Source organism: Kogia breviceps, chromosome 17 (genome assembly GCF_026419965.1).
Source record: "Kogia breviceps isolate mKogBre1 chromosome 17, mKogBre1 haplotype 1, whole genome shotgun sequence".
In the NCBI taxonomy this organism is placed as follows: Eukaryota; Metazoa; Chordata; class Mammalia; order Artiodactyla; family Physeteridae; genus Kogia; species Kogia breviceps.
Window position 1 is genome coordinate 849,016 of NC_081326.1, and position 22,132 is coordinate 871,147.

A 22,132-nucleotide genomic window follows, 5' to 3' on the forward strand; every position below is an offset into this window, starting at 1 on the left:
ATCTGGCTCTATTTCTGTGTTCTCTCTTCTGTTCCATTGATCCTTGCGTCTTTCCCCTCTGCCAATACCACACTGTGATTTCTGTAGCTGTGTTATAAGACTTGATGTCAAGACTTGATGTCAGATAAAGTGCTTCCTCCCTTCTTATTCTTCTTTTTTAAGATTATTTTACCTTTGCCTGTGCCTTTCTATAACAATTTTAGAATAGGGTTGTCTATCTACAAAGAGTCTTGCTAGATTTGGATAGGAATTGCATTAAACCTATGGACTCATTTGGGGACTTGACATCATTACTACATTGAATTTTCCCATCCATGAACATGGTTTGTCACTCCATTTATTTATGTCTTCTTTTATTGCTTTCATTAGCATTTTTAATTTTTAGCATCCCCTTTCTGTACATGTTTTGTTAAGGATATATCTAAGTATTGCATTTTCCTTGCAGTGATTACAAATGGTAATTTGTTTTAAATTTAGTTAATTAATGTTCATTGTTACTGTGTAGTAGAAATGTGATTGCTTTTTGTGGGCCGATCTTGTATCCTGTGACCTTGCCAAACTTACTTTTTACTTATAGGAATTCTTTTGTAGATTCCTTTGGATTTCTACAATAGACAGTCATGTCATCTACAAATACAGTTTAACTCTTCCTTCCTAATATGTATATCTTTTATTTTTCTTGCGATGGCAGTGGCAGAACTTCCAGTGCTATGCTGAATACAAGTGGTAGAGCCTTGCCTTAGTCCTGATTTTAGTGGGAAAACTTTCATTCTTTCATCATTAAGAATGATGTTAACTGTAGATGCTAGATGCTCTTTATCATGTTGAGATAATTTCCCTCTATTTCTAATTTCCCTCTATTTTTATCATAAATGAGTGTAATGTTTTATCATATGCTTTCTCTGCATCAAGTAATATGATTGTTTTTCTTTTGCTTGTTGATATGGCAGAATATATTGATTGATTTTCAAGTACTGACTAGCCTTGCATACTTGGAATGATCCCACTTGGTCACTTTGTATCATTCTTTCTACACATTATTGGATTTAATTTGCTGATATTTCAGTGCGGATTTTTTTTGTGTCTAAGTTCATTAGATATACTGATCTATAGTCTTATTCTATTTTCACTGTCTTTGTCTAGTTTTGGTTTCAGGACAATACTGGTATCAGAAAATGAGTTGAGAAGTGTTTCTTCCTTTTTCATTGTCTGGAAGAGATTGTGTACGATTAGTTTTAATTTTTCTTTAAGTGTTTGGTAGAATTCTTCTTCCTAGTGAAACCATTTGTGAAGGAGATTGCTTTTTTTGTGTGTGTGTGTGGTGCAGCTTTTTAATTGTGAATCCAGTCTTTAATGGTTATAAGATTATTCAGATTGCCTATTTTGTCTTGGATCACTTTCGGTGTTTTATAGTTTTCAAGATCTATTTCTTCTAAGTCATATAATTTATTTATATTATTATATATTATATTATATTATTATATTATATTATTATTTTATTATTATATTACATTATTATATTATTAATTTGTTTAACAGTATTCCCCTATTATCTTTTAAATGACCACAGGATCTGTATTAATATCCCCTGTTTATGATTTATGTCTTCACTCTGTTTTTGTCAGTCTTGCTATAGGTTTGTCAGTTTTATTAGTTTTTTTCATCAAACTAACTTTTTGTTTCATTGATTTTTCTCTGTTTTCCTATTTTAAATTTCACTGATTTCTGTTTTTATATTATTTACTTCCTCTTCTTCCCTCCTTCCTCCCTTCCTTCCTTCCTTTCTCTCTCTTCTTTCTTTCTTTCTCTCCTTCCTTCCTTCCTTCCTTCCTTCCTTCCTTCCTTCCTTCCTTCCTTCCTTCCTTCCTTCCTTTCTTTCTTTCTTTCTTTCTTTCTTTCTTTCTTTCTTTCTTTCTTTCTTTCTTTCTTTCTTTCTTTCTTTCTTTCTTTCTTTCTTCTCTTTCCCTAGATTCTTGAGGTAGAAACTTAGGCATTTTCTGGTTTCGAATGTAAGTATTTAGTGCTATATATTTCTCTCTTATCACTACTTTAACTGCATCCTAGTATTTTGAAATATTGTGTTTTGTTTTCATTCTGTTCTATGTTTTTAAAAATAATTTCCTTTAAGACTTGTTTTGACCCATGGACTATTTAGAAGATTTTTTTTGAGATTTTCCTGTTGTCTTTTTGTTATTGATTTCTAGTTTGTTTCTATTGGGGTGAAAGAATAGACTCTGTATGATTTTAGTTCTTCTAAATTTGATTTTTTTTTTTTTGCCCAACATATGGATTATCTTGGTGAATGTTCCATGTACATATAAAAATTTGTATTCTACTGTTGTTATGTAGTTTGTTCTATAGAAGTCAGTTAGATCGTGATAGACTTTATTGATCAGATCCTGTATATCCTTTCAGAATTTCTGCCCAGTGTTACTACCATCTGCTGAAACTGTCAACTGTGTCTCTGGATTAGTGTATTTCCCCCTTCAGTTCTATCAATTGTTGTTTCATATATTTTGAGGCTCTGTTGTTTGCTGCAAATGTAATTAGTATTATTATTTTTTCCTGGTAGATTGATCTTCTTATCAATATATAGTGTCTTCTTTTTATTTATTTATTTTTATTTTTATTTTTATTTTTTTAAACATCTTTATTGGAGTATAACAGTTTTACAATGGTGTGTTAGTTTCTGCTTTACAACAAAGTGAATCAGTTATACATAATGTATGTTCCCATAAATATATAGTGTCTTTGTCTCTAGTAACTTTCTTTGCTCTAAAGGCTACATTATCAGATATTAATAGAGCTACTACTGCTTTTTAAAAAATATAATGTTTATATGTCTATTTCCATACTTTTTGCTTTCAACTTGCCCTACGTCATTAAATAAGAGAGGTTTTTTGTTAAGCAACGTACAGTTGGAGCATGTTTATTTTTCCTGTCTGCTAATCTATATCTTTTGATTAGTGTATTTGGACAATTTACATTTAAGGTGGTTATTGGTATGTAAGTACTTAAAAGGACCATTTTATTATTTGTTTTCTCCAGCTCTTGATCCTCTGTTTCTTTCTTCCTTTTTTTTTTTTTTTTTTCTGGTACATTAGCACTATTGTAGGATCCAAACTTGATTTATCTTTATTATTTTACTGTGCCTCTGTGTATAGTTTTTGTAGTGGTTGTTCTGGGTATTCAAATATACATTTGTGACTTACAGCAGTTGACTGGTATCAATATTTTACCATTTTCAGTAGTGGAAACATCACTTCCATTTAGTCCCTTTTTCCTTCCTTGCTTTTAACTATTGTTTTCTTATGACTGAGAATGTGTTATGATTTCTGTTTTCTTATCAAACATAATTTATAAAACTCATGAGGAAAAGGATAATCTGTTGTATGTACCCATTTCTACTCTTTTTGTTGCTCTTTCTTCCTTCCTGATTCTTTCTTCTTCTTTCTTCTGTCATTTCCTATCTGTGTGAAGTACCTTCTTTAGCCAGTTTTTAAGGGTAGGCCTGTTAATGACAAATTATTTAATTTTCCTATATTTGTTTTTATTTCTCCTCCATTCCTGAAGGAAAATTTTGCTGGGTACAGAATTAATGGCTGACAATTCTTTTCTTTTGCCCTTTAAAAATATGATTTGAGGTTTGTTCAGCTTTTTGGATCTGTAGGCTTGTGTTCTTTGACAGATTCGTGAAGTTTTCAGTTATTATTTATTTAAATATTCTTTCAGCCACCTCCCACCCTCCCCATCTTTTTTCCTGTTGGGACTTTGATGATACCAAAAGACCCAGAATGCTGGGTCTTTTGTCTCACAGGACCTTGAGGATCTGTTCATTTTTTGTTTTTAAATCTGTTTTTTCTCTATTGTTCATTTTGGGTGAATTCCATTGTCTGTCCTAAAGTTCACTGATTCAGTCCTCTTTATCCCTGCTTTATTATTGAGCCCATCAAGCTAATTTTCATTTCTATTATTCTGTTTTTCAGTTGTATCATTTCCATTTGGGTTTTTCTTTTTATAACTGAATTATCAGTGTTTTTGGTTTTGTTTTGTTTTAATTTCTTTATTTTATTTATTTTTTGGCTGTGTTGGGCCTTCATTGCTGCAGGCGGGCTTTCTCTAGTTGCGGCGAGCGGGGGCTACTCTTTGTTGTGGTGCACAGGCTTCTCGTTGTGGCTTCTCTTGTTGCGGAGCATGGGCTCTAGGTGTGCAGGCTTCAGTAGTTGCAGCACATGGGCTCAGTAGTTGTGGCTCGCAGGCTTAGTTGCTCTGTGGCATGTGGGATCTTCCCAGACCAGGGATTGAACCTGTGTCCCCTGCATTGGCAGGCAGATTCTTAACCACTGTGCCACCAGGGAATTCCATTTTGTTCTTTTTTATAACCTTTTTTTCTTTTCCGAGATTTGTTTTTTTCATTTGTCTCAAAAGAATTTGTAATTGCTTGTTGAAATATTTTGATGACTGCTTTAAAGTCCTCTGTCAGATGATTCTATTTTCTGATTAATATCATTGTTAGCATCAGTCTACTGGCTTTTTCCCTTCAAGTTGTGTTTTCCTGCTTCTTGATGTGACAGGTGAGTTGCCGTTGCATCCCAGATGTTTTGTCTGTTACACAAGGAGTCTCCGGGCACCATTTAAGCCTTAGTTTCAGCAGACAATTGTGCTTTTAAGTTTGCCACAGAGTCTTACACTGCTTTTGTGGACTGAGGCTCCAATGGCAGTTTCATTTTCGGAGTCTTTGCAGTGTTGCTTGGCGAGGTGCATGGGAACCTGTCGGCAGGGCTGCCGTGAGGAGTCAAGGCGCCACCCACACTGAAGCCTCAGGACATGTCCCCTACTGTCATTATTGTGTGAATTTTTCTTCCAAAGTGTAATTTGTTATACGTGTCCTACACTCAACCACCTATTAGATATTAAGAAAACTCTTTCCTCATCTCGTTCAATAAAAAGAAATATAAACAAAAGCGCTAATCCTTCCTTCCATGCTGGACCGTCTGGTGGGAGAAGTCCCTGGGCCGGCCGGCCCTGAGGTTGGGAACCGGGGGTTTGAGGCTGACTGGCGAGCAGGGCCAGACGGGGGGGAACGGACAACTGAGGATAACATAACAGGACTACGCAGGGCGTGGAGTCCGCCTCTCCCCGTTAACTCCTCACCTCGGAGGTTGTCCCGATGCTCTTGGATAGGCTGGGAGCCGGGTGGGACTCAGCTCAGGGACCTGGATGTTGGAGAAAAGCTGGGAGAAAAATTGAAAATACGTACACTAGAACGTGAGTTATAGTGGGAGGGGCATTCCATTCTTAGTTACGCCATCTTATCACTGTGTCACGGAGACACGGAGGCCGGCCATCCTACAGCTTCAAGCCCAGCGAATTACTAATTCCGCCTGCCCCAGAAAGACCAGAAGCCACCGATCAGAAAATAACAAAGTTTCATGGAAGGAGTGGGAGATTAGATCAAATAGTAGCGAACTCACATCCTGCCTAAGAGAAGTACTGAGCGCAGCATCTTTTCTCACAGGTTCTGCTCTCAGAGCCGCGTCCTGCCGGGCCCAGTGGACAGCAGAGGCCTGTCCTCGGGGGAGCGCAGGGAAGGGGCTTCACACCGTGGCTTGGCCACCAGCCAAAGCCGCGGCTGCGGGCAAGTGGCAACTCACTGAAGGCGGGGCGGATGGGCCATCTGTGAGGGGGCGGATCCTGCCCCTCTGGAAAGGGTGCGGAACTTCTTTAGCGAAAAGTATTAGTAGCAGCTAAACGAGGCCACGTGTAAAGCGCTGACCCGAGATGCTCGGTGGATGATGTAAGGCCCGCACCGTGACTGTCTTTGCTGGCGACTCAGCTGCTTCCCACGAGGAAGGAGGGGGGCTCTTCCTGTCCTTCCCGCAGGTGCCCGGCTGGCCCCGAGCAGGGGATGAGGAAGGGCCCTCGGGGCCCCGCTTGTGACCGTTCCCTGGAGGAAGGCGCTTCCTGCCCTATCGGTGACGGAAGCCTTGTACACGCGCCCGCAGCCCGAGAGGCGGAGGCAGCGAGAGCGACCCGTCTGAGCCTCCTCGTCAGCACGACGACGCGACGTGCAGGTTGCAGACGCGAGCGTTGGGGCGCGGCGAGCTCGTGGAAGGGTGCGCGGGGCAGCCCCAGCTTCCACGCCCGCCCACGGCTCAGGGCACACTCGCCCGGCTGCGTGTGCGTTGGCCAAACGCGGAGGGGCCCTGGGTGGTCGGGGACAGCCCCATCCGTGCGTCCCCGGGGCCCCGCTCAGATATGGCTCGAAACTCAGGCGAAGGCAGAAGACGCAGCTTGTCCTGGGGGTATCCCGGGGGGGCTGGCAGCCACGGCCTTCTCCCTGAACCCCGGAGGCTCCCGGGGTCGGACCCGAGGAGGAAGCGCCTCTCGCCCTCGGGCGGCGGCCGGGCGCGGGGGCCCAGGGGCGCGGCTCACAGCGGGAGGTGGGGGCCGCACCGCTGGGGCCGAGGGCCGTTGCCGGGGGCCGGGGTGCCCGCGTCCAGCAGCCCCGCGTCCGTGCCGGTGCGGAAGGAGCCCTGGCCTTGCACCCGGGGCCCAGCGGCGGGCCTGGGCCACCCGGCTCGGGGCGTCCGTTCGGGTGACGCCTGCTCTACTCGCTCAGCCAGCCTCTCCCTTTGTGGGTTCCTTGCGCCTCCAAACGGAGGCGGTGCTGGGGGGCTCGGAGCACGAGTCCTGGGTCCTGGGTGTGGCCCGAGGCCCCTCACCGCCTAACGGCCCCGCCTCGGAAACTCGGGCTTCAGCCGCCAGAAAGAGGACTCAGGGGGGAAACGTGTAAAATTGTCTGGCACCGAGGAAGTGCTCAATGAAAGCGAATTCATTCTTTTGACTCTGCCACAACCCCCAGTGTTGATACGAGTTCTTCGGAAAGTTTAACTCCGCATTCCTGTTAAATAGTGTGTTTTTCACCTTCATCATTTACCATATGATTTGTATGCTCTTTACCCCAGTTCCTTATTCGAGATGCTCCGCCCACACTCTGTCCGGACCCAGAACTGAAGCCGGCGTGATTTTGCGCTAGTCCTCCGATTTCAGAGGATAATCCTATTTTTCCAGGAATCTCTTGCCCAAGCAAATGGCTTGACCGTTCCTCCCGGGAACTTCCATGGGAGCGTCCACAGTCTCGCCTCGAGGGTCAGAGATCCATCTCCGAAGGGCCTGGTCCTGCTGGGCCATTTATGGACAAATCCCACGTGGTCTGTCATCCTCACCGCCCCTGACCTGGGGACCAGGTCACACCTTCATTCACACCCGGGGACCCGGCCCTCTGGCCAAAGGACTCAGCTGGACTGGCCAGGCCAGCCCACCTGTCACCCTTGGCCTCCTTCACAGACACACGCCTCCTGGGCTGGGGTCTCAAGGGGTCTGCAGCCTCCTGCCCTGGACGGCGGGGAAGCGCCGGGGGCCCGGCCGGGGGCCCGGCCCGAGTCTGACACGGGCTCTCCTCTCCTGGGCCTTCAGAGGCCCGCCTGCCGGCGCCCCGTCTTCCTGGTGACGGTGAGAGACTGTTGTCCATGGCTGTGACCCCAGAGCCCCCAGATGGAGGAGGGGCTGCTCCTCAGCCTCCCTGAGGGTTTCTCGTGAAGCTCGTGGGCTGCAGCCCCTTCTCAGGCTGGCGGCCGCAGGGCAGGTGTCCTGTAGGTGCCGGCGTGTCCCATCCCCACCAGCCTGCTCTCCGGAAGTTTCTCTTCCATCAGGAGGGACGTGCCGGCCCCACAGACGCTGCCCAGGCTTCCTCCTCACGGCTTCTCCCGGGGAAACACCGCGTCTTCGTGCCAGAGGACTTCTGCCACCTCCTCGTGGCTTCTCTGAGTCCCTGAGGGGAGGTGTGGGCCGGGCTGTGATCCTTGGCGCCTGCCTGACACGACCTGATTCGCCGACACGTGTTCAGCTGTTACTCAGGTGGCCTTTCTTGCAACGATGAGAGCATCTCCACGCTGTCCTTCCTCTGTCTGTCTCTCTGTCCCTCTCTTTCTCTGTATTCTCCTGAGTCATGTGCCATCAGGTAGCTATTAGGAAATCTGCTTGAGGACATTTGAGTTTTAGGAAAGCAGGCCCTTCTCAACTGTCATGAGTTTTATTTGGGTTACGTAACTTTTACTTGGGTCTTGGCCAAAGATCGCTTTTATTGGGAATAAGTTATTACCGCTAAGTACTACTTTCCTAATCCTTTTGGATATTTAAGAATCTTTATCAGAAGCAAACAGGACACCAGTAACTTTTGGTCCTTTCCAAATAAAATAACTTTGTCCAATTGTAGCAAGAATTTATTTCAGTGCTAGGACAAATTTTAATTGTGTTCTTTATAATTCGCTTATTTGTCCCTCAGAGGGGGTGATGGCCTGCAAGGACGTGTCACTAAAGCAGATGTGGAAAATGTCCCCAGGTTTCGGGACAAAGGCATTTCCCACCCTGTTGGCATCGGAACCAACGTGGGAATTTCGAGATGGGTGACACCAGGGAGGTCCTTGCTGGGCTCCTGGGGGTGCAGATAAGGGCCTTGTGAGCTCACCAGCTGTGACTCGACACCACAAACAGTGCATATCCACCCAACAAAAACAAACCTCTGCTTTGGGAAACATCTTCGGTTATAGAAGCTCCGTGACACTGAAAGCAGATAAAAATTTTTTAAAGAATGCAAGAAGAAATCAATTTCCTTCCAACTAATACCTTACGTGATATCATCTAAACATGTTGAGTGGGTTATTCTCCTTGGCAATGGAATTAATTTTAGTTTTTAAAATTCGTGGTTTATCTCTGGATCCCTTTCTGTCAGTTCAGGGTATCATCCCTTTGATTTCTACAGAATTTCTACAGAATTTCTAAGATTCTTCATTTCCGATTCCAGGGGTTCTGGTTTTATTGTTGTAGAACAAAACAGCATTTGATGGATTTTTTTCCTTTAAAGAAATGCACGACCCGTACTACATTCTTTTTTTTTTTTTTGCGGTGCGCGGGCCTCTCACTGTTGTGGCCTCTCCCGTTGTGGAGCACAGGCTCCGGACGCGCAGGCTCAGCGGCCACAGCTCACGGGCCCAGCCGCTCCGCGGCATGTGGGATCCTCCCGGACCGGGGCACGAACCCGCGTCCCCCGCATCGGCAGGAGGACTCTCGACCACTGCGCCACCAGGGAAGCCCCCGTACTACGTTCTTTATCCTCACGAGTACATTCTTGGTACTTTGAGTTAAATGGCCGGGACTCTGAGTTGGAGGAAGCGGGGGCCCAGGCCGGCTGTACCCAGGGTCACTCGTGGTGCAGGGTCAGAGGCCTGTCTCCCCACCACGCACTCACCACCGCTGGGGGGTTAGATGCGGTGTCTGTCCGAGTCCTTGGCTGCACTCTTTAATAGCAGAGCCCCTGCGCTAGCTGCTGAAGGTAGGGCACCCCGGAAGGTTTACATTGACTATGTGACCATCACACACCAGGTGTATTGCTGAGAGCGAGGTCTGATTCTTCAGCAGAAGCGTGGCGTCAGAAGCCTTTTCTCGGCGGCTTTGGACGGTCGCTTCAAAGGCAGCGTGACTGAGCAGCGTTGAAAGGTGCAGCTCCAAACGGCCGGACTGGGAGTTTGAAAGTACTGTCCCCGCGGGATGGGGCCTGCTCAGATACATTCGACGGCTCTGTGACTGTTCGTGGCCAGTGTTGGACGGACTGTACCCACGGCCCCGTCTTTACCCACAGCCCCGTCGGGCACAAGCTGAAGTGATGCCCTGACTGCAATTCTGCCTTTCCTGCTCCAGCGAAGGGGCAGATTCGGCCACGCTGCACACCTGGAGGTGAAGATGACAAGGCAGTATGCCGGCGCGCAGCCCCTGAAATCCTGATTCCAGCGGGAGGGGTGGGCAGAGGCTGGTTGCGCTGGGGCCTCCGCTGGGGCCACGCCCGCCGGGCTGCGGCTCAGGGTGCTTGGCTCTGCCAGGGTCTTAGCCAGGCAAGAGGCCCCTGTGGCTCCGCGTCCCTCCCCGCTGGCGGCCGTTGGCCCTCTGGGTGGGGCTGGCGCTCCAGCAGCCCGAGAGGCGGCCAGGTGGGTGCGGCCGGTGACTTCTGTCTGGGAGGACACGGCCTAGCTGCACAGCGGGACAGGCTTTTGGCAAAGCAGAGGGAGGAGTGGCGTGGAGGGGTGAACGCTCAGGACCAAACGTAGTGGAAAGGGTGTGCTTATCACCCACACTTCACAGCCCTGACTGCATCCTTACGTCTAAGCTGGGGGCTGACAGACGCTCCATTGTGCGGGAATCTGGGTTAAGTCACCGCGGGCAGCTGACTTGGCTTCAGGACTTGGAAATGGCATTTCTCACCTCCTCCACACTGGTCTTTTCAGTCGCTTGCCAAGTTTAAGGGGAAAAAAAAATCCCTCGATTCTGGTTAGAAGCGTTTCAAACGTTACATAAAGAGGCGCTTGGCTGGTTAACTGGCTAACTTCTGCGTGCGTTTCACGTCAGCAGGCATCTGAGCGAGCTCCCGAGGGCAGCAGTGCTGGTAAGCGCTGTGACTTCAAGCCCCTCTGCACACTCGGGCCCCGCAGGCCTGCTTTACCGCCTCGTCGTTATCCTGCCTAAGAACCGCCAGCGCATAAAAATTACAAACACATTGTGTTTGCTGAAATACTCTGGTCTACATTTGAGAAGGAGCAATAAATTCCAGTTTGAAAAATAAAGTTCTCTGAAGAAGACAGTTCTTTTCCTGTGTTTTAGGTTCCGCACTTTGGCCTCAAGTGACGTTCAGAGTCACGGTGGCACGTGGGGAAGCCGGCTCGCGCAAGCGCTGTGACGCTTCTGATCCGAACACGTGAACCGTTTTCATTTGTCTGTGAAATTAGCCACTTTCCAATGTTATCGCTAGCTTATTGGGGTTTTGTTTTTGGCTTCATGTTTATGATTGTGTGGACGGAGAGAACAAATTCCACTCTCCGCTAACCATCTAGAGACCACGTTGAAAGCTATGAAAGTAGCTTTCAGTTTAGCCTGGTACTTGCAACTTGCAGGAAGGGTTTTGTGCCCTGTTCTGGTGAATTCAGGGGGTGCCACGGTGGTGGGTCTCGGTGCTTTGTGGTTGGGAACACAATTCCACTCCCGGCCTCAGAGCACAAGTGGAAAAGTTCTGCCTATAAAGAGGGTGGTCCCCTCGGAGGATGCCGCGGGGCTGCCTCAAGTCGCAGGGTAAGCTCACCAGGTGCTGGGGTGAACCGCGCTGTGTCGGGGGAAATCTCTCCGGCTGCTGGCTCTTCGTGTCTGGGGCAGAGCCTGCTCCCGGGTGGCGATGTGCTAGGATGCTCTCGCTGTGATGGACCCCGTGCTTTCTGAATACTCCTGAGTGTGGGGCAGGGGGCTGCTGTGTTTACACTTGGGGCACCTGTCTTTTGGGGACCAGCCCAGCGATGCCCCATATGCTGCTCTGGAGCCACACCTTCCCAAGGGGCCGACTTCACCAGAGACTGTGAGGCTGGGGTGCGGCTGGTCCTCAGCCCCGCCTGCCCCTCCCCCCTCTTCTTCCCCTCCCCTCCTCTCCCCCTCCCCTCCTCTCCCCTCCCCCCTCCTCTCCCCTCCCCCTGCCCCGTTCACCCTCCCAGTCGGGAGTTTATTCCCTCTAACTCGTTTTCTTGCTCTTTCGTTTAAAGCATGATTCGTTTTCTTAAGAATTCCTTCTATAATGCTTGCAGCTTTGTGGCTAAAGCATCAGTCAGTGGCTGCCGTGTGGAAAACTAGCGAAGGTAATTAAAGACACACGAGTCTGTATTCTTTCCTTATAAAGACCAAATTATCCAGGCCCCTCTCTTTAGATTCCCTGCATTTTCCTGCGGAGCAGAAAGTTACACTGCAGCTCTGCAGGGCCTTCCGGTGAGTCGGGCCTGGGCCGGGGCCTCGGCGGGTGGATGGACCCCTGGGCTCCCGCGTCCTGTCAGTTCAGATAAACTGCTAGGTCCTGGTCCCAGATCCCGCATCTTCAAAGCCCAGTGTCGGGTTACATTTTATAAGTAGAAAGTCAGATTCAAAGGCTCGCAGAAGATAACCCAGTCTTAACTCAGACACTTAAAGACGTGCTTTTGATATTTATATGCTTTATTTTCACAGGCGCTCTCTGTAGGTCAGGGATTTAAACCCGGGAGGGCTCCCGCCTGAGCCAGCCTGGATTCTAGCTGGATCACGGGCTCGGCCTTGCCACCCTCAGGGGCTCTGGGGCGGCCTGGGGGCCCTGCGACTGGGAGCCCGTCCCCTGGTGGGAGCCGCTGCAGGGCCTGCGGGGTGAGCTCGTCTGAGCAGAGGCGTCCGAGGCGTCTTTACTGAAACCCCATTTCGCCCCACCCCCGGCTGGCCTCTCCACCGGGGGTACAGGCTGCTCTGTGGCCGAAGGGTCTCCCAGGGCGGACTTTGTTCACTTGGACGGATTCGGACTCCAGCCCAGCCCCTCCTGTTGGATCCTTGAGCGATGGGATTGGATCATGCGGCCCATCCTCTTCCAGAGAATCGTGAGCCACTTCCCAGAACACTTGCTAAGACGAGCTGCCCCCTTAGCACTGCCGTGGGCTAAGGACAGAGCCGGGGGGGCCGGGCCCCCCGCCAAGCCCCTCCTCCCGTGGGCCCAGCCGGCTCTGATGCCCGGGGAGCCTGCCCCGCCCCCTCCTCCCCCCGCCCCCGCCCTCATTAGGGAAATGCCGTGTTTTCTTTGCGTTCCCCACCCCCCGCCCCGTCCATCTGAGCATTTTGGAAATCTGTCGGGGACCGTGGCAGATGGGGCTGAGGGCTGCGCGGGGAAGAAAAAGTACAGGGAGTTGGTAAGTGTCAAGGAACTCATTGTCTGCGCTCCACCTGCTGTCACTGCGCTCCCAGTCAACCTGCTCGCCAGGCTGGAGCCTGCGGCCATCTGGAAGCTCTGCTCTGTTTATAAACTTGGCGCACAGAGCAGCACTCCCGGGCCTGACCTCCCACACGGATCTGGAAACAATTAGAGCAAGATGACAGGCAGGCGGGGCGGCCTGGGGGGGGAGGGCGGCCGGAGGCCTGGGTCCCTCGGGAGCCGCGCGGGGTTGGGGAGAGGGGCGCTGGGGTGTGCGGGGCCGGGGCGGGGCCGGGGCCGGGGCGGGGGAGGGGGAGGGGGCCCGAGCGGGGGGTGGAGCTGCGAACCCGCCAGCGGCTGTTTGCAGCCCCCCTGCCCCCAGCCCGCGCCGCTCACGGGGAGCTCGGGACCAGCCCATCATGGACGCGGAGCAGGTCCTCGTGAGAAAAACGCTGCACTGTCTCAGGTCATTTTTAAATTTCAGAAACACGTTCTTGAAGAGCACTCTTTAACCACAGGAAGTTTAAGCAGTGTGCAGTTTTGCCGTGGAAAAACCAAGAGATGCTCGAAGTGCAGGGGCCGTTCTTTACCGGGGCAACCCTGGCAGCCTCCTGTTGGGAGCTCCGTGTCCGGGAGCCGATTCAGGCCGGAGTCTGGGCCTCATGAGATGAATGAGTGTCTTCCTCTTCACTCAAGAAACACTTTTTTTCTCTCCCTCTTTCCCCCCGCAGTTTTGAAATGTGATTCCCGGCTCTGAGTGGATGCTCTTTTCACTCTCAGCTGGGTCTCTAACTCCTGAAACATTCATCTGTGGGAGCTGCTGGCAAACCAGTCACGGGCACAATTAACAAGCTCCCGGTTGGCCACGCGGCCTTGAGGAGGGGAGGTCCCGGCTGGGGGGTCTGCGGAGCAGCTGGCACCAGGAGAGGCGGCTCTCCCCCGGCCTCGGGGCCTCTGCTTCCGCAGCGCAGAATCGCCTGCTCTCCCTGGATCGTGGGCCCCGAGGCCGTTCGCTGAGATCTCTGAAAATCGATCCATCCCCCAGGCGGTGTCAGCCCACACCCAGGCCCCCTCTCCACGTGCAGAGGTCCCCGCCATCCACCCTCCCTGCGCTGTCTTCTTTGCACAAGCGTGTTCTTTCGCACGCCCTGCTTCTGCACCGCCGTAGGACATGCACTGTCCCACGATGTCAAAAGACCATCCCGTGAGGCCCTGAGCGGAGTGGCCTGCTGCCCAAGGCCTGCACCTCCGGGCAGGCTCCAGAAGGCCCTGGAGACGCCGATCTCATGAGCCAATTTTAGACTCTGAGTCTTGCTGCAAGTGGATTCATTTGAACTATAATATAAAATACTGTGTTTATTTAACCCTTGTAAGCCGATCTCCTTGGTCTTTGTGAACTGGCTGGGCAGCTAAGGACCCACATTCCTCCCACAGTTAATAAAACTCCATATTTTTCTCTGTATTCATAAATTTAATCACACTCAGACCCACTTAATCTATGTTAGTTTTTGAAACTTTACCCAGATTAAAAAACACAGCACTGCCCTCACCCCAACATGCAACATAATCGTCCACTGTAGGGTAGAAGACATAAATGGGAAATTTTGCCAGTTTTTTTCCTCCAGAAATCATCCCGTATCTTTGCAATTTTCTGACCTGGGGATCGTAGAGATGTAAATTGACCTGGTTACAATTCTTCCCAAGAAATACATTTACACTTTAATGCCTGTATTTGTTCAACTTTATTAAAACAAAACAAAACACCCACCCCAACCCCCCAAACAAACAAACAAACAAAAAAACCAACCAAACAACCAACCAAACATAAAAACCCAAGCCAGATCTAACTAACTTCATGCAGGACCCTTTGTAAATTCTTTGTAAATTCTTCACGACGCTCGCGCGTTCCTGGCGAGAAGCACCTTCTCAGAGGCTGGAGGAGGTGGGCTGCCCACGCCCGCCGCGATGCTTCTTTCTGCTTCCTCCGCCTTCTCGGGGTGGATACTGAAAATTAGTGACATTTCTGTAAATCGTTTTGCTCTTTTTGCTAGAAATAAATGCGGCTTCTCAGCATGAGAGCCTGGTCACCCAGCCAGCAGCCGACACCCCCTGCACTGCAGCCTTTCCTTGTCCGGAATCTTCTCCAAACAACAGTTATTCAAATGGTGTCTTAAAACCATCTTCCTGCTTGTAATTAGGAACACCAAGCGCCCTCTTCGTTAGAGTGTTTATTTTCATTCCGAAGCGTGGTCGTCTGTCCTTCCCGTCTGAGTCCTTTGGGAGTCCGAGTCATTCCTGCTGCACGGATGAGCCTGCCAGCGCTCTCCTGGCTACATCTTCTCGCACTACTTGCCTTCACCCTGATCTCCGTTCCGAGGGAGCCGTCTTTTTTCCTGCCAAAATGAAAAACAAACAAACAAAATGAAACCTGTTCACATATTCTAGAGAGTTATTTTTTTCGATTTGATTGTTTCTTGAAATTTATAATACATTCTTACGATAACACTTTCCTTGAATGTTTGGTCCAAGGAAGCCTTTACGAAAGAGAGAGTTTTTGCAGTTTCTCCTCTGGAATTAGCTGGTTTTCAAGCATCTGCTGGATCTGCAGAGGGAAGTGGCTCCGAAGCGACCTCTCTTCCCCAGACGCGCCGGTGAGCGGTGGGGAGCAAACTTCTAAAGCTGCGACCAAGCTTCTGTCTAGAACCTGGACCACGTTCTGGGCCTGTCGCATTTTTCCAGGGACGTTGTAGGGAGAAAGGTGGGGCCCGTCCCCTGTGTGTCCCGCGTGGTCTCTAGGGGCTGTTTAGCCTTGAGACCGTTTGACGGAGGAGGATTTTAAGGCACATGCTCCGTTAGTCGTGCTTTCGGTCCTCGGCTGGGGTGTGCAGCGGTGACCGGGCCTCTGCCCGGATGGACTGGACGTGGCCTGGGTCATCGCCGTGCCGGCCGTGCAGCCCCCCTTAGACTTGCCCGTGATGTGGATGCAGACGTCCGAGGGCTCGCGTAAGGGTGGTCGGGGCCCGGCCGGCACCGAGCGCCATGGACCCCCCAGAAGAGACGGGGGCGCCGGTGGTTACAGCAGGTGCGGCAGAGCCGTGTGAAGATGCTGACACAATGACTAGTGTGTCTCCTTGTCTGCCCTTCCGGAGGGTCCGCGTCACGTCTGTGTGTCTGCACCGCCTGTCATGGTCCCAGCACGTGACCTGGGGAACTGCAGGCATTTACTGGGTGTATATATATATAGATATAGATGCTCCAGGGACGAATGAATGGACGGTCAGGGAATAGAAACTGGCGAGTATCTTACAGCAAAAGCAGCAGGGGAAGGCTGGGTGTCCTGGAGGGCCCGTGCATTCAAATAATAACCCCCTGCCCCAACAAAGGAGCTGAAACACAGTCAGGGAGGCTACTTTCTTTGGAAGCAGAGTCAGGCCCGCTGCTCGTTGTGGGGTTGCACCGGGAGTTTTGTAACCGGGACGAGTTTCCCAGCTGTATTGTCAGATCTACAAGCCTTACAACCTTAGAAGACGTTGCTTTAGATCCTGCAGGAAAAGAGCAGACCCTGAACGAGAAGGCGCCCTGTTTTTGATAGTCAAATCCACATTTTCTCTGGCCACTTAATCCGCTGCAAGTCAAGCTCTGTGGAGCGCGTGCCGGGGGGGATCGCATAAGTTCTAACTTCCTCGGCGTGTCAAGGGTGGACGGCCCGGAGCTCAGGGAGTTGCCCGCGGTGAGGACGGCCAGGGTGCGGCGGCCCCCAGGAAAAGAGGGACCTCGCCTGGAGGTGAGGTAGCCTGGAGGCCGCGGGCCGGGTTTCTCTTGGAGCCCAGGGCCTTCCTCGCGTCGGCGGCTTTGGACGTTCCCCCCACGAGCAGAAAGCTGCCCGGCACATCCACGGGGACACGGGTGCTGCCCCCCGCCTGGCTGAGTCTTGCTGGAGCAGGGAGGGCGGGCGGGCAAGACCAGGACTGGCGGCCCCGCCCCGAGCCCCAGTCCCGCAGCTGTGGGAATATTTTGAACAGCCCTGATGGAGGTTTGCGTCAGCGGCCACGGAAAGCGCTGTCTGCACTTGCCTGCTCACTGCTCCGGCCTTGGCACCTTCTCCCCCAGAGGGCGGGGCTCGCAGGGCAGGGACGGGCCGGCACGTAGGGGGGCTACTCAGAGAACAAAGGCCACGTCCAGGGTCCTGGGGAAACGCTGGACGCGCCTCTGTGGGAACCGGCGAGGCCCCGACTGGCCCGGGATTCCCCTGGTCGGGTGCCCTCCTCGGGGCCGCAGGCAGGCTCCCAGCATCCTCGTGCATTTCTAGGCTGTCTTCCCTACCCCTCCTTTATCAGGCCGATCGTGGCTTAGATTACGTGTGTTTGAACTTCTGGAGTCGGGTGGGCATCTGCTCAGAGTCTGCCTCTCTCACAAGCCACAGTCCCTTCGGGAGACACGGCTCCAGTTCCCTGCCCGCCCCGAGAAGGTGGCCGCGTCGTCTGCCACGTGACTCCAGTTCTCGCACCGAACGGTGGATCTGTGTCCCCGCTCTCTGCGTCTGGGCTGCCCAGTGACGTGCTCTGGGCTAATAGAATGTGTGCAATGTCCCAGTTCCAGGCCCAGCCCTCAGGGGTCTTGCGTGCTTCCGCTCTCTGTCTTGGGACCCCGCCTTTGCCGTGAAGAAAAGGCCAGGCCGACCCACCGGAGCACAGGAGGCTACGTGGGGCTGAGCCGAGCCTGCCCGGCCCAGGGGACCCTCAGCGGACCGGCAGTGACAACAGATCGTGAGCCCAGATTGAATCAGCTGAGCTCTGCCCGTGTCAGCGGTGTTCCAGCCACTCTGTACACCCGTGACAAACGTGACTTGTTGCCTTGTGAAAGCACCACGTTTTGGGGTGGCTTGTCAGGCAGCGAGAGCTACCGGTACAGTCAGTAAGCATCTTTTGCGGCTAAATCAGAAGGACCCTTCTTTCGGTCCTTGTAGCAGAGACTGTTATGTGTGCCCTTTTCATCACGACGGTACAGCAGACGGTTCTCTCACCTCCCGGGCCGCGTGACTGGTTCTAGCTCGTGGGACACAGGCAGGAGGAATGTGGGCTCGCCCACGCTTTCGGCCCCTGGGCTGGGTGGAGAGGACACACGCACCCCGAGCGCCCCGTGGAGGGTGGCTGTTCCTTGGGGGCGTCTGCCGCGGGCTGGCTGTGATCGGGGCGCTGACTCGGACTGTGTCAAGCCACCGAGCCCCGGGGTCTGTTGAGCAGCTAGAGCTGCCCCTCTCCCTGGCCCTGACCTCCCGGAACCTTGGGAGGCTCCTCCTCCTCGGTGACGCCCCCGCCCCTTTGCTTCCGGGCCCGGACGCTGCAGTTTCCCCCGACACGCGTGTCGGTGCGACTCCATCACTCCCGAGGAGGTGAGGTCCAGAGGCCTTCGCATGCCTTCCTGGACCATTTCCTGAGGCCCGCCTGACCCTCTGGCCGCCGCAGCCCTCACACTCCGTGCGCTCACAGAAGCGCTCTCCTTCACCCTGACGGGTTCCGTTTGCTGTTCTCTCTGCTTGAAACACTCTCTCCGCTTTTGCTACCACTTTGGGTCGGGTCTGTCACCCATTTCAAGAACGCCGGCCCCGAGGTCGGCTGAAGAGCCGCCCGCAGGCTCGTGTGTCTGCCCCCATCAGAGGACTTCCTGCTGTCTCGGCCCCAATCTGTCACCAGCCGACCCCGGGCTCTAGCTGGGTCAGCGCATGTGCTCGCCGTGAGTCCAAGTGCAGACACGGGCTCTGGCCCCACGGCCACTCGGAGCATCTTCGGGGAGCGAGTGCGTCAGTGAGGGAGCCCTGTAAGCGTGGGGAGGAAGAGTGCATGACGTCCAGAATCAGACGCACCTTCAATACCAGGCACTAATGAGGAGGGCGGCCAGAAGGGTGGCCTTGCTTGAGGCTCCCTGGAGATTTCTCTGCGCTTGGCCCCTCTCACGATTACTAGGCTACTGACGGTTATAGGTGGGGAACAGCCCTCTTTCCAATGGTGTTTCCTTCTATTATCATTAGTGATGAAAATTGGATTTATTTCACATATTACAGTGCAGGATCTGATGTTGTTTTTATGTGAACATAACTGCTCTGTAAAACCTCAAGCATTTTTCTCTGCTAGAATTGGCAGATGAGAGGTTATATAAACTTGTGGCCAGTGGAGAGGTTCCCAAAACATCGCTGTTGAAGCAGAGGGAACAGAGGGCAGGAGCGTGGGTGTCCGAATTCCTTCTGCAGATGGAGTAGGCCCGCTTGTGTCTGGTCTTCATTACAGGGCTGCTCTCCACCCGCAGGATAGCTCAGGAAGGTCAGGCGTTCTTCCCAAGGTCACACAGCAACTTGGGCCTGACTCTGTGTCTGAGAGCAGGTGTGGCTGTCTTTGCAGGAACCCCCCCACCCCACATCTCTTGCACACCCTGTGCTCCTGGACGTGGGGACGGACCTCTGCTCACTCACCCTGAGCAGCCTGGTGGTGACCACGTGCCCAGAGGGTCCGGCAGGACGGCGTTGGCGTCCGTCCCGTGGGGGGGCCGTCCTGGCATCTGCCTCCCTGTGTGAGCCTGTCCTGCCTGTGTGCTGCTGCTCCGATTTCTGAGCCCGCGGGCAGTGTCCCGGCACGGGGCATGGGGGTGGGGCGGGGCCCCTGTCGTCTCCGACGACAACGAGAGTAGTGGGGTCGATGGAGGGCTTCCTGCGCTTCCAGCGCGTCACCCGAATGGCCTCATATAATCGCTGGGGGCGCCACCAGGCAGGGGCAGGAGGTACGGGGCTTCCAGGACCCTCCCGCTCCCCACCGCCGGGTACCTATCGGGGGGGCTGTGCCAGCGTTGACCCCCCCAGGCGGGTGCTGCGCGTGGAGCCCGGCCGCTCCCGCCCCCTCCCCCCCCCCCACGCCGGCTACTTCCGCCCCTCCGGAGACCACGCCTCCCAGCCTGCGGGGGGCGGGCATGCCGGCTGCGAGGCGCGGCAGGAGGCGGCACTGATCGCACGTGGAGTACGGGACGCGTCCTCGTGACCACAGACACGTGTGCTGGTGTCCAGCCATCGGCTTTTGCACCTAAATTCCTCAGCGCGTGTCTCTGTGTTGACTCGACCGCGTGGGTTTCAGGCAGCGAAGGGCCTGGGAAGCGAGGGTGAGCGGGAAGGGCCCCCCCGGAGCACAGCCACCCACACGGGGGGGCTCGGCCCCACCTCCATCCTGCCACTCCCGGCCGGCGACCCCACGCCCCACGCGTCCTGTGCGGAGCCAGCGCAGACCCTGCAGAGGTTTCCTTCTGCCTTTTCAGCCACAGAACGTGAGGCGGAGGCCAGGAGCTGCCTGTCGGCCCGCGGGGTTTGGGGGGCCTGGCTGCTGTTTGCAGAGGGCGGAGGAGGCCGGGCCAGCCAGCGGCCTGGGCCCCGCCGGCCCGGCCGCCTGTGTGTGTGGCCGCGGCGTGTGAGCTACTGGAGCCGCGGTCCCGCGAGCACCTGGGCACCGGTCGTGCCCCTCGGGCCCGGCTGCCAGGCAGCGCTGCTCCCTGGGGACGGGCCTGACCCGAGGTCTCTCATCACTCGGCAGGACAGCCTAGTGGCTACTCACACGGGCTCAGGGCCCCTGGGCACCAAGCGGGTGGCCTCGAGGAGTGGTGCTTTCCAAGGCGGGGCTTAGTCCGAGCATCCGCGCTGGCTCCTGGTCACGGTGGGGTCCGCGGAGAGAGCAGGGGCCACGGCTACGAGGAACCCGGACACGCTGGGCCTGACTCAGCCCCCGAGAGGCCTCTGCGAGGGTCCAGGAGGGCACAGCGGTGTCGCGCCCGGGGGCTGCTGCTGGAGATGGCGAGGTGCCTGACCACGGATGCTTCTGGAAGATGTAGCCGACGGACTTTGCTGATGGAGTCGTCGTGGAGGATGAGATGGGAGAAACCAGGGTGACCGGGGCGAGGCTGGGGAGTGGACCGTTCCTAGCAGGCTGCGTCAGGGCCCCACTGAGGGCTTAGCAGGAATGGGGTACGTGGATCTGGGGTTTGGGGAGGGGTGGGGCTGGAGGTACCACTTTCACCATGGAATAGTTTTAAGGACGTGGAGACGGACCGGTCGGTGTGCACTCTGCCTTTGCTCAGGCATCTCCAATCAATCGTCAGTTCAACTGACTTCAACTCTCCAGTCGTTGAGCATCTACTACCTGCAGTAATATTCCGGTAGCCCCCAAACTGCTATGGAATGAAGTGACATACGGGTACCTTATAACGTAACTCTGCTGTTCATAAAAATAGCTTTATTTGAAGCCCAAAAGTATCTTAGCAGTCTCAGTAAGGTGGGAAGTTTCCTCATCACGTAAATGTAGACACACACCCACACACAGGACAGCCCCCTGCCAAGGTCTCCCCAGCGGCCGGGGAGGTCGGGCGTGAGCAGGACGACCGGACGCGTGCACGGGGACAAAGCGAGGGCCTGGGGTCGGCAGCGCTGCCTCGGGGCCGACCGGGCACCAGTGGAGCTGGGCTGGCCTGGCTCTTCCCCCTGCACTCGGATGCTCTTTACTGAGAGAAATCAATGGGTGATTTTCACCAGAAAAGAGAGGCCGGCCGGCCCCATAGGAAGCTGGGCCATCACGTGGGCATGAGCTCTGGGTCACAGATTTCTCCGCAAAGAATATGTTTTTAAACTTTTTACCTTGGGATAATTAAAGAGTCACGTGCAGTTGTGAGATAAAAGGCAGAAAACCCGTGCACCTTTTACCCCGCCTCCCCAGGGCAACGCCCCGTGAAACTATGGACGTCACAACCTGAATACTGAGTTTGTGCAGCTACTGACGTACCCATCACCAGGGTTTGTTTATCTCTTTGTTTATCGCATCACCAGGACCCCTGGGCCTCCCTGTGGGGTCACCGCCACCCCTACCCCTGGCAACGGCCATCTGTTTTCCGTCTCTGCATGTTAGACAACACGTCTGGGACGTGTCCTCACTGAGCGTGATTCCGTGAGGCGCGTCCTCCTCGTCTGGATCTGCGCGTGCTTTTGGTCGGGGCGCCTTCCACAGTCTGGATGGAGCGCCTTTTCTGCAACCACTCCTCTGCTGAAGGACACCTGAGCTTGCTCCTGTTTGGGGCTATTACAAAGAAAGCTTCTGTAAACACTCGTGTAGCAGCTTTTGTGTGAACATAAGTATTCGAGGATTAAAAGAAGAAACCCTTTAAAATTGCCGAATACATGGTGGGCGGGGCCCGCAGGGCACTGCGGGGAGGGGCGTGGTGGCTCTCCAGGAGGGTCGGCCTGGAGAGCCCCCAGCACAGGGAGCAGCCCCGGGAGCATGTGTCTCCCAGGGGCTCCTCCTCCCGTTCCGCCCGGGG